This window comes from Halictus rubicundus, unplaced genomic scaffold (assembly GCF_050948215.1).
Source record: "Halictus rubicundus isolate RS-2024b unplaced genomic scaffold, iyHalRubi1_principal scaffold1103, whole genome shotgun sequence".
In the NCBI taxonomy this organism is placed as follows: Eukaryota; Metazoa; Arthropoda; class Insecta; order Hymenoptera; family Halictidae; genus Halictus; species Halictus rubicundus.
In genome coordinates this window covers 10,039-24,267 of record NW_027489644.1, presented here as the reverse complement: position 1 = coordinate 24,267, position 14,229 = coordinate 10,039, and the positions used below count along the sequence as shown (strand labels likewise).

Here is a 14,229-nt window from a genome sequence, read left to right as displayed (position 1 = left end):
TTAAATTTAATTTTATTATTTTATTTTTATTAATTTCCTTTATACTACCCCCAGTAATTTTTTCAATAAATACCTCATCCTTTACTCTTTTAATAAATTATTCATCCATATATAATATTCCTTTATTATTAATCTTTTCCTATATAAATTTTAATATTATAATCATTTATATAACCATTTATATAACTTCAACTCTTATAATCTTACTTATACTTAAAAAATTAAATCTTTATTACAAAAACTCTTTAAATTTAAGATTAAATTATAAAAATAAAATATTTTATAATTTAATAATATTCAAATACTCCCAACTTCCCCCATTTTTACCATTTATTATTAAATGAAATTTAATTGATCTTATATTATCAAATAATTATATAATTATATTATCCATATTAATTATCTTTTCTAGATTATTAATAACCTTTAATTATTTAAATTTTAATAATAACAATTTTTTTTTAACAAATTCTAAAATTAGACATAAAATTAATTTATTTGATTATTCTAATTTTAATACTATATTTATTATATATTTTTCATTTTTAACATTTACTTTAATTTTTACCTTTTCATTTATAAACTAAATTTATAATTTTTTAATTTCTTTAAATTTGCAATTTAATATTTTTTATAAACTATATAAATAAAGATTTTAAGTTAATAAAACTTAAAACCTTCAAAGTTTTATATAAATATATATTTAACTTAATTATTTAAATCTTAATTTAATATTAGAAAATTTATTTTCATAAATAAATTTACAGTTTACTCCTTTTATCAGGCATAATATTTCTAAATAAAATTTATTACCAAAAATGATTTTATTCAACTAACCATAAAAATATTGGAATACTTTATTTTATCTTTGCTATATGATCAGGGATAATCGGAGCATCTTTAAGTATAATTATTCGTATAGAATTAAGAACACCTGGAAGATGAATTAATAACGACCAAATTTATAATACTATTGTAACTTCACATGCTTTTATTATAATTTTTTTTATAGTTATACCATTTATAATTGGGGGGTTTGGAAATTGATTAGTACCACTAATAATTGGGGCTCCTGATATAGCTTTCCCACGTATAAATAATATAAGATTTTGATTATTAATTCCTTCATTATTTATACTTATAATAAGAAGAACTTTATCTACAGGATCAGGAACAGGTTGAACTATTTACCCTCCCCTATCTTCAATTATATATCACTCATCCTTTTCTGTTGATTTTACTATTTTTTCTTTACATATTGCAGGTATTTCTTCTATTATAGGTGCTATTAATTTTATTGTTTCAATTATATTAATAAAAAATATTTCACTTAATATAAATCAAATCCCCTTATTTCCTTGATCAGTTAAAATTACTGCTATTTTACTTCTTCTTTCTCTCCCTGTTTTAGCAGGTGCTATTACTATACTATTAACAGACCGAAATTTAAATACATCTTTTTTTGATCCTTCCGGAGGAGGAGACCCTATTCTTTATCAACATTTATTCTGATTTTTTGGTCATCCTGAAGTTTATATTTTAATTCTCCCCGGATTTGGATTAATTTCACATATTATTTTTAACGAAAGAGGAAAAAAAGAAATTTTCGGAAATTTAGGAATAATTTATGCTATATTAGGAATTGGATTTTTAGGATTTATTGTATGAGCTCATCACATATTTACTGTAGGATTAGATGTTGATACACGAGCATATTTTACATCTGCCACTATAATTATTGCTGTACCAACAGGAATTAAAGTATTTAGATGAATTGCTACTTATTGTGGGTCAAAAATTAAAATAAACCCATCAATTATATGATCTTTAGGATTTATCTTCTTATTTACATTAGGGGGATTAACTGGAATTATATTATCAAATTCTTCTATTGATATTATACTTCATGATACATATTATGTAATTGGTCATTTCCACTATGTTTTATCTATGGGTGCAGTATTTGCAATTATTGCAAGATTAATTCATTGATACCCCCTATTCACTGGACTTACACTAAATAAAAAACTATTAAATATTCAATTTACTATAATATTTCTTGGAGTAAACATAACTTTTTTCCCACAACACTTCTTAGGATTAATGGGAATACCTCGACGATATTCAGATTACCCAGATGCTTACTATTGTTGAAATTTAATTTCATCAATTGGTTCATTAATTGCTTTTAATAGAATAATTTTATTAATCTTTATTATTTTAGAGAGATTAATTATAAAACGTTTAATTATATTTAAATATTTCCAATCATCTTTAGAGTGATTACAAAATTACCCCCCTTATAGACATTCATATAACGAACTTCCTATTATTATTTTTAAATTTTAATATGGCAGAATAGTGTAATGAATTTAAGTCTCATAAATAAAATTAATAATTTTTATTAAAATTTATTTACATAATAAATATAGCTACATGAAATATATATTCTTTCCAAGATCCTAACTCTCCATTTGCTGATAATTTATTTTATTTTTATAATTTTACAATAATTATCCTAACAATAATTACTATTTCTACTATATATATAATAATTTTTATTTTAAATAATAAATATTTAAATTTAAATTTATTAAAAAATCATAATATTGAAATTTTATGAACTATCACTCCTATAATTATACTTTTAATTATTTCAATCCCTTCTCTTAAAACTCTTTATTTTATTGATGAATTATGAAACCCTACATATTTTACTATTAAATCAATTGGCCATCAATGATATTGAAGTTATGAATATCCTGAATTTTCTAATTTTATATTTGACTCTTATATAATTAAATCAATTGAAAATATTAATCAATTTCGTTTATTAGATGTTGATAATCGAGCAGTTATTCCTTATAAAATTCCTATCCGATTACTAGTATCTTCTATAGATGTAATTCACTCATGAACTATCCCAACTATAGGAATTAAAATAGATGCCTCACCAGGTCGAATTAATCAAATATCTTTAATTTCTTTACGACCTGGAATATTTTTTGGACAATGTTCTGAAATTTGTGGTGCATACCATAGATTTATACCTATTGTTATTGAAAGAACAAATTATTTTAATTTTATTAATTGAATTAATAAAAATAATTAAAGAATTAGTTAAATTTTATAACATTAAATTGTCATTTTAAAATTATTATAGTAATACTCTTTCATTAGGTGTCTGAAAGAAAGAAATGGTCTCTTAAACCAAAATATAGTAGTTAATCGTCTACTTCTAATGATTTTATTCTTTTATCCCTCAAATAAGACCTATATATTGACTTTTACTTTTCTTTTTTATACTTATAATTATATATATATATATTTCAATTTTATATTTTTCTCCTTTTTCATTTTCACCAACTACTCATACTAATTTAAATAATTTTAAATTAATAAAAAAAACTATTAAATTTTAAATGTTAACAAATTTATTTTCAATTTTTGACCCTTCTACAAATAAATTTTTATCTTTAAATTGATTAATTTTATTTTTTCCTTTAATATTAATAAATTGACCTTATTGATTATCACCCTCACGAATTAATATCTTTTGATTAAACTTCTACAAAAAAATTTTTCAAGAATTTTTTAATTTAACAAAAAAAAAATTTTCATCAAACTTGATTATTTTTTTAACTATTATAATTATATTTTTAAAATTAAATTTATTAAGTTTAATACCTTATATTTTTACCCCATCAAGACATTTATCTATTAATCTTTCTTTATCCCTAAGATTATGAATAAGATTTATATTATTTGGATGATTAAATAACACTAATAAAATATTCATTCATCTTCTACCCATAAACACACCAGGACCTTTAATAATTTTTATAATTTTAATTGAATCTATTAGAAATTTTATTCGACCATGAACTCTTGCAATTCGACTATCTGCTAATATATTAGCAGGACATTTACTTTTATCCTTATTAGGAACAACTTTAGAAAATATACCTTATATATTAATTCTTTTTTTTATCCAAAATTTATTAATAATTTTAGAAATTTCAGTTTCTATTATTCAATCCTATGTATTTTCTATTTTAACTTTATTGTATTTTAATGAATCTAATTAAATGAAAATATCTCATCACCACCCATTTCATATAGTAACTTTAAGACCCTGACCTTTAATAACTTCATGAAGAATTTTAAATTTGTTATTAAGAACTATTTATTGATTTAATTCTTCTAACTTCAATATTACTATATTTAATTTATTAATTCTATTTTTAATTCTATACCAATGATGACGAGATATTATTCGAGAAAGAACAATACAAGGATGTCATACATTAAGTGTTTTAAAATTATTAAAATTTGGAATAATTTTATTTATTATTTCAGAATTATTTTTTTTTATTTCTTTTTTTTGAACTTACCTTCATTCAGCAATCTCCCCAAGAATTGAAATTGGTATAATATGACCACCTAAAAATATTATTATATTTAACCCTTATGATATCCCCCTTTTAAACTCAATTATTTTAATTTCTTCGGGATTTACTATTACATGAAGACATAATTTATTAGTTAAAAACAAAAAAAAATCTATAACACCATTAATTTTTACAATTCTACTAGGCATGTATTTTTCCTCTATTCAAATAATTGAATATATAGAAGCCCCTTTTACTTTTAACGATGGAATTTTTGGATCAATTTTTTTTATATCTACAGGATTTCATGGCCTCCATGTATTATTAGGTATCATTTTTTTAAGAACAAGATTAATTCGAATATATTTAAACCACTTTTCTAAAATTCATCATTTTCATTTTGAAGCGGCTACATGATATTGACATTTTGTTGATATTATTTGACTTATTCTTTATATCCTAATTTATTGATGAATATATTAATATATATAATATATATATATATATATATATATATATATATATATAGTATAAATAATTACATTTAATTTCCAATTAAAAGATTTAATTAAATAATATATATAATTTTTAATATCTTTATATTTTTTATCTTTATATTTATTATTATCTCTTTAATTATTTTAATTAATTTTTTTTTTTCAATAATTATAAATAAAGATCGAGAAAAAATTACACCATTTGAATGTGGATTTGACCCTATTACTAGAGCACGATTACCATTTTCAATTAATTTTTATATTATAACTCTAATATTTCTTATTTTTGATGTAGAAATTATTCTAATTTTACCAATTTTAAAATTACTTAATAATCTTTCAATTTTATCTATTTATACTTTTTTCACTTTTCTTTTAATTTTAATTATTAGGCTATGAATTGAATGAACTTGTAACTTATTTAAATGAATCCATTAATTTATATATAGTAATTTTTACATTTAATTTCGACTTAAAAAAAAGAAATTTATTTTTCTTATATAAACAGGATATTAGTTAATATTATATATATAACATTAAATTTGCTTTTTAAAATTAAATTATTTATATCTTTTAATTGAAACCAAAATTTAGGTAAATTATTGTTAATAATTTTTTTGAGACTAATATCTCCAATTAAAGAAATATAAATTTAGAACTTCTAATTCTTTTAATATGATTTAATCATAAATATTTCTAAATTTATATAATTTAAAAAAAATATTATAATTTCAATATAAAATTAACTATTAAGTTTATAAATTTATTTAAAAATTTTTAATTATCTTAATATTTTCAATATTAAACTTTTTATTAAGCTATTTAAATAATTATAAATAAATAAAATAAAAATTAATAACACTCTATAAAATTTTATCAACTTTATTATATGAATTGAATATAATCATCTATTCATCAATGGGTACACCTTCTGTAAATAAAATATTTTTTTTATATTTACACCTAAAATTTTATCTATTCATTTCTCATTGAATTTCTCATATGTTAATATAAATTTTAAAAAATTTAAATAAATTATTTTATAAAAAAAAATTGAATAAAATATTCTCATAATGAAATTTAAATAACTAAAATTTATTAACTTCTTACATCTAAAATGAAATCTAAAGGTTACTATTCATCTAAGAATATATATTATTATTAAAACTAATTTATCATTTTCTGTAATTATACAAGTAAAATAATTAATTAACCTTAAATAAAAATACCCAAAAAAAATTACTAATAATATTATAAAAAATTTACAAAAAATTATAAATTTACCATCTCCTACATATTGGTATCTATAAATCCCTATATATATTTCAAAAAATAATTTTATAATTCGAACTCTATAATTAATTGTTAAAACTGTTGAAATCATTAAAATATAAATTATTAATTTATTTAATCTTCTTACTATTATAAATTCTAAAATTAAATCTTTTGAATAAAACCCAGAAATAAATGGAAAACCACTTAAATTCATAAAAGAAAAAATAAATACAACACTCTTTAAAGGAGTTATTCTTATTACACCTTTAAATTTACGTAAATCTTGCCTTCCTAAAGATGTATGAATATACCCCCCAACACATATAAATATTAAAGATTTAAAAAAAGCATGAATTAATAAATGATAAAACCCTAAATTTACTATACCTAACCCTAAAATTCTTATTATAAACCCTAATTGTCTTAAAGTTGAAAGAGCAATTACTTTTTTTAAATTATATTCATAATTTGCTATTAACCCAGCCATAAACATTGTTAAACTAGAAATAATAATAATATATCTTTTCACTTCAATTAAAATAAATTTATTATACCGAATTATTAAATAAATACCAGCAGTAACCAAAGTAGAAGAATGTACTAAAGAAGAAATAGGAGTAGGGGCAGTTATAGCAGCAGGTAATCAAGCCGAAAAAGGTAATTGAGCACTTTTTGTAATTATTAAAATTAACATTAAAATTATTATAATTAATCTTATTCTATATAATATTAAATTTCAAGAACCTAAAAATGATGATATTCTAATTAATATTAATAACCCAACATCTCCTAATCGATTACAAAGAATAGTTAATATCCCTGAATTATAAGAATTCTTATTTTGATAATAAATTACTAAACAATAAGAAATTAAACCTAACCCATCTCATCCTAATAAAATTCTTAAAATCCTTGGACTTAAAATTATTAAACATATTGAAAAAATAAATAATAATAATAAATATTTAAATCGATTAATATATATATCCCCATTTATATAATTTATTCTATAAAATATAATAAAAAAAGAAATAATTAAAACAACTCCTATATATATTAAACCTATATAATCTAAATAAATTATATAATTAAATTTTATTCTACTTAATATAAAAATTGTTCACTCTAAAATTATTATTATATTATATATATATATATATATACTTATTAAAATAAAAAATATACCTAAAAAAAATATAATCACCCCATAAACTATTAATTCATAAATAATTTAAAGTTATTATACATCTTTGAAACCACAATTCAAAATTTTTTTCTTAAACTATTTAAATTAAAAAAAAATTAAATCCAAAAATATAATATTTAAAGGTAATCAATGTAAAATTAATACAATATAATTAATTATTTTACTTCTTTTAATTTTTAAATAATAATTTAATTCCCCATGTTGGACATAACAAAATAAATATAATGAATAAATAAATCTAAAAAAACAAAAAAAAATTATAACAATTATTAAATACTCTATTCATATTATTAACCCTACTAATAATATAATTTCTCCCACTAAATTTAATGACACTGGGGCAGATATATTTGAAGAACATAATAAAAATCATATTATTCTTATTTTAGGTATATAATTTATTAATCCTTTATTAATTAATATTAAACGTCTATTAGTTTCTTGATAACAAATATTTACTAAAAAAAATAAACCAGAAGAACATAACCCATGAGCAATTATAATAATATACCTCCCAATTACTCTAATTTTAAAAAATGTTAACATTCTTCTAATTAAAATTCCTATATGAACAACTGATGAATAAGCAACTAAAATTTTTATATCTAATTGGCGTAAACATAACCCCCTCAAAATAACTCTGCCTAATAAACTAATTATTATTATATAAAATTTTATATTTATAAATAAATAATAAAATATAATTACTATTTGTAATAAACCATAAGTTCCTAATTTTAATAAAATTGAAGCTAAAATTATTGAACTATATACTGGGGCTTCAACATGAGCCTTTAATAACCACCCATGAAATATATATATAGGAATCTTTACTAAAAAAGTTCCTATTATAAATATAAAAAAATAACTTCTTATTTTAATTTTTTTTAATTCTACTATTATTATTAAATCTAATATTAATTCATTTATAATTAAAAATAAAAAAATTAAAAAAGGTAAAGAAAAAAATATTGTATAAAATATTATAAAATAAGCAGCTTCCAACCGTTTTTCCCCTAACCCCCATTTAATAATTATAAAAAAAATTAAAATTAACCTTACTTCAAATATAAAATAAAATAATAATAATTGAATTCTTATAAAAAATATTATTAAAATAATTAATAAAACTAAATGTATTTTTATACATAATAAAATATTCTTATCTATTAAAAATAAAAAAATAATACCAAAAATTCATAAACTTAGTATAATTAATATAAATGAATAATTATTTAACCTAAATAATCTACTTATTATAGAAAAATTTACAATAAAATTATATTTAAAAAAAATTTTTACTGTTAAAAATATTAACACACATCTAATAAAATTTTTTAATAAACTTATTTTTATAAATTTATTTTTAAATAATATTAAATATAAATAAGTAATAATTAAAATTTCTACTATCATTTTAAATTTAAAATTTTTATTCTTTGTGAACCATACATATGAACAATTCTAACTATTAAAGAAATACCAATAACTCTTTCACAAACTCCTATAATTAATATATATATAAATATTCAATCATTATTTAAACTGTCAGAAATAATTAAAGTTATAAACAAATAAAATATTAATATATATTCCAATCCAATTAAAAATATTAAAAAATTCTCTATAAATATAAAAATTATTAATAAAATTAATAAAACTATTACTAAATAATAATTATTTAAATAAATCAATTTAGCTAAATAATTTAAAATAAAATATTAATTTTGTAAATTAAATATGAAAATTTTTTCTTTAGCTTAAACTTCAAGAAAATTAACCTTAATATCTTTAATCCCCAAAATTAATATTCTATTTAAACTATTTCTTGAATTCAATGAACAGTTCTTATGAATTTTTTATTAAATTTATACTTTATATTAATATATATATAATTATTATTATTATATATAATAAAAATATCTCCCCACTAAATTTCATAATAAGCTTAATTTTATTCACTTTAATTTATTTAATTTTAAATTATTTAATTACTCAAAAATCATTATATTGTTTCATAATTTTTATTTCAATAATTAGAGGAAATATAATTATATTCCTTTATTTTACAAGATTAATTAACAATTATTATAATAAATCGTTTAAATCTAACCTAAACTTTATTTGATTTATAGTAATTATATTAATTTTTGTTATATTTTTTTATTATTTTTTTAATTATTCAATTAATATTAAATTTAAAACTTCTAATTCATTATTTATTTACAAAACTTATACATACCCACTTTATAAAGTTACCTTCTTAATAATTTTTTATTTATTAATTACTTTATTATTCTCAATAAAAATTTGTTTATCAAAATATAAACCCTTACGAAAAATTATTAATTAATGAAATTTTCTAAACTATTAAAAAATAATAAAATTTTATCAATTTTCAATTATTCTCTAAATAAATTACCATCCCCCATAAATATTAATATATGATGAAATTTTGGTTCAATTTTAGGATTATTTTTAATTATTCAAATTATTTCAGGTCTATTTTTATCTATACATTATTGCCCTAATATTAATCTTGCTTTTCATAGAACAATTCATATTATAAAAAATGTTAAGTTCGGATGATGAATCCGTCTTATCCATATAAATGGAGCATCTTTCTTTTTTTTTACTATATTTCTTCATATTGCCCGAGGAATTTATTATCACTCTTTCAAATTAGTTAATGTTTGATTAATCGGAGTAATTATTTTAATTATATCAATAGCAACAGCATTCTTAGGTTATGTTTTACCATGAGGACAAATATCTTTTTGAGGAGCTACAGTTATTACTAACTTATTATCAGCCTTACCTTTTATTGGAAAAATATTAGTTGAATGAATTTGAGGAGGATTTTCTATTAATAATGCCACATTAAACCGATTCTATACCTTTCATTTTATTCTCCCATTTATAATTTTATTTTTAGTAATTATCCATCTTTTCTTCTTACATAATTCAGGATCAAATAACCCTATAGGATCCAGAAATAAATTTTACTTAATTTATTTTTCACCTTATTTTCTTATTAAAGATGTACTTGGATATATATTAATTTTATTTCTATTTATTATAGTTACTTTAATTTTTCCTTATAATTTAAGTGACCCAGATAATTTTATTATAGCTAACCCTATAATTACACCTGAACATATTAAACCTGAATGATATTTTTTATTTGCTTACACAATTTTACGAATTATTCCTAATATTTGGTGGAGTTCTAGGTTTATTTTCATCTATTTTAATTTTAATATTTATACCTATTTTAAATTATAATAAATTAACTTCAAGAAAATTTTATTTTTTAAGAAAAATTCTTTTTTGAATTTTTATTTTATCTTTTATCATATTAACATGGTTAGGAAGGCAATTAATTGAGCCTCCATTTATTAACTTAAGAATATTATTTACATTAATTTACTTTTTATATTTCATTTTAACCCCCTCACTAAATTATATCTGAGATAAATTAATTTATTAGTTAATAAGCTTTAATAGCATTTATTTTGAAAATATTTTATAGATATAAAACTATCTATTAACTTATATTTATATAAATAATTAATTCCTTTATCCTTAAAATAAATAAAATATATAATAATGATAACGATAAAAATTTCTTTCAACATATTATTATTAATTCATCATAACGAATTCGAGGTAAAACCCCTCGAATTCAAATCACAAAAAATATATGAAAAATTATTCTAACAATAAATTTAAATCTTAATAATTTAAACCCTAAAAACATAATTGTTACTAAAAACCTTATAAAAATAATCCTTAAGTATTCAGATATAAAAATTAAAGCAAATAATCTTCTAAAATACTCTGTATTAAAACCAGAGACTAACTCAGATTCTCCTTCAACTAAATCAAAAGGAGTACGATTTAATTCAATTAATATTCTAACCATAAATATTAAATAAACTGGATAAATTATAATTAAAAATTTAATATTTTCTTGAAATTTTAAAAATTCTAATAAATTAAACCTTTCAACTAATAAAATTAAATTAAAAATAATTAAAAATAATCTTACTTCATAAGAAATTGATTGGGCAACTGAACGAATAGCACCCAATATAGAATAATTAGAATTTGAAGCCCACCCCCCTAATATAATTGGAAAAACCCCTACACTCATTAATCTTAATATAAATAAAATTCCTAAATTTATTGAAAATATATTTACATAAAATGGGTAAACTAACCATAATATTATAGATAAAATTAAAGAAATTATAGGTATAAATATATAATAATTTAAATTAATTTTATCTAAAAAAAATAATTCCTTATTTAATAATTTAATTACATCTCTAAAAGGTTGAAAAATTCCTATAATTAATACTTTATTTGGTCCCTTTCGATTTTGAATAAACCCTAATACTTTTCGTTCAAATAATGTTAAAAAAGCTATACTAATTAATATTATTAAAATTAAAACAATAAAAAAAAATAAATTAAAATATAAATTAAATTTTAATACATAAATTATTATCTGTATACTTATTGCATACTTTATTAAATTCTAAATTTATTACACTAATCTGCCAAAATAATTATTTACATTTATATATATATATATATATATATAATATTAATTATTAAAAATACTTAGTCCTTTCGTACAAAAATATTATTTTACTTTTAAAGATAGAAACCGATCTGGCTTACACCGATCTGAACTCAAATCATGTAAGATTTCAAAAGTCGAACAGACTTAATTTTTAAACTTCTGCATTTAAAATTTATCTTAATTCAACATCGAGGTCATAAACATCTTTATAAATAAGGCCTTCTTAAAGATATTATGCTGTTATCCCTAAGGTAATTTTTCTTATAATTTATAATACAATATCATTTTTATTAACATTAATTTATGATTTCTTAATTTAAAGTTTATTAAATTTAAATATCACCCCAATAAAATAAATTAATAAATTTTCTTATAAATAAATTAAAAACTTTATTAATTTATTAAATTCTATAGGGTCTTATCGTCCCTTAAATTAATTTAAGCATTTTTACTTAAAATTTAATTTCATTATTTAATATTGAAACAGTTTATACTTCATCAACCCTTTCATTCCAGCCTTTAATTAAAAGACAAATGATTATGCTACCTTTGTACAGTCAGTATACTGCAGCTATTTAAAAATTATTCATGGAGCAGGGACAACTTTAAATTAAATTCAAAAAGACATGTTTTTGTTAAACAGGTGAGTATAATTTTTGCCAAATTCTTTAATATTATATATATATATATATATATATTTATATTTATATAATCAATTACTTATATTATCATTATATCTTTAAATTTTTAATTTATTTAATTTTTTTTATAATTAAATTATATTCTAGTTAATTAAATTTTTTTTTATATATATATATATATATATATATATTATTATTATTAAATTATTAAATTTTTTCTATAATATATTAAATTTTAAAATTAATTTATTTATTATATTTCAATTAAAAATTATAAATTTAATTTAAAGTTTATCCCCTAAATTATTTATATTTATTAATATATATATATATATATATATATATTATTAAAATAAATATATGAATTAAATTCATTTCTAAAAAAACTAGATATCTATAAATTCGTATTACATTTCACATCAAATTAAATATTCATAATTTTTTTGCTACAAAAAAAATTTTAATTAATTAGCTCATTTATATTCGAGAATAATATAAACTATATTTAAATTTTAATAACCCCTGATACAAAAGGTACAAAAATAAATTCTACTTTTAAATATTTTATTTATTATCTTTCACAATACTATGTATATAAAATTTTTATTTTTTTCTTAAATAAATACTAAAAATTTAATTTTTTAAAATAATTTTTTTTATAATATATTTAACCTTAAACACTATCAACCCTAAATATTTAATTATTTAATTTAAAATTTTATTTCATGTAAATCTTTTCAATGTAAACGAAATATTTTTATATTAAACTAAATTTTTTATTAAAAACATTTTCCAATACCTTTACTATGTTACGACTTATTCCATTTATAATGAAAGTGACGGGCAATTTGTACACTAAATAAAACTAATTTCAATTTCATTAATTTATAAAATTTACTTTTAAATCCTATCTTTATTAAATATTAAAATTTAATTTAAAAAAAAATAATTTTTATGTAACTCATTATATCTTAAATAAACTACATTTTGATTTGAATTACTATTATATATATATATATATATATATATATATAATATTTCAAAAATAAAATTTCTATAAATTTTTTAAACAACAATACATAAATTTTCCATTTAAGTTTATCTTAACGTGGGATATCAATTTAATAAACAAGTTCCTCTAATAAGTATATAAAGCCGCCATATTATTTAATTTTAATGATTAACATTTAATATTTAACATTTTAAATTTATCTTTATAATAGGGTATCTAATCCTAGTCTATTCTTAAGATTTCTCAAAAATTTGTATTTTAATAATTAAATATATTATACTTTTATATTTCACCAAAAAAAATAATATACATTTAAACTAAATTTCAAAATCTCTAATTATTTCATTAATTAACTCATAACAATAGTGTAACCGCTGATGCTGGCACTAAAATTTACCATTATTTATTTTAAATTTCTTTGTCAAACTTTCATTTAAATATAAACTTAATTTTTACACAAAATTTATAAAAATTTTTTAAATTTTTACTTTTAAATAAATTTCATTTATAAATAAATTTTTATAATTAATTTTTAAACTATAATTAAATTTTCTATAAAATTCACCTTCAATCATTTATATTTATATAAATGTAGAACCAAATATTTTTTATATA

The 14,229-nt window shown here is 18.0% G+C and overlaps 3 pseudogenes; all 3 read left to right on the top strand.

Moving 5' to 3' along the window:
• Nucleotides 1-843: 843 nt before the first annotated feature.
• On the top strand, nt 844-2,344 carry LOC143364878 (cytochrome c oxidase subunit 1 pseudogene; annotated as a pseudogene).
• LOC143364876 (cytochrome c oxidase subunit 2 pseudogene) lies at nt 1,951-5,461 on the top strand (annotated as a pseudogene).
• A 1,198-nt stretch (nt 5,462-6,659) lies between these two features.
• LOC143364877 (cytochrome b pseudogene) lies at nt 6,660-12,270 on the top strand (annotated as a pseudogene).
• The last annotated feature ends 1,959 nt before the right edge of the window (nt 12,271-14,229 follow it).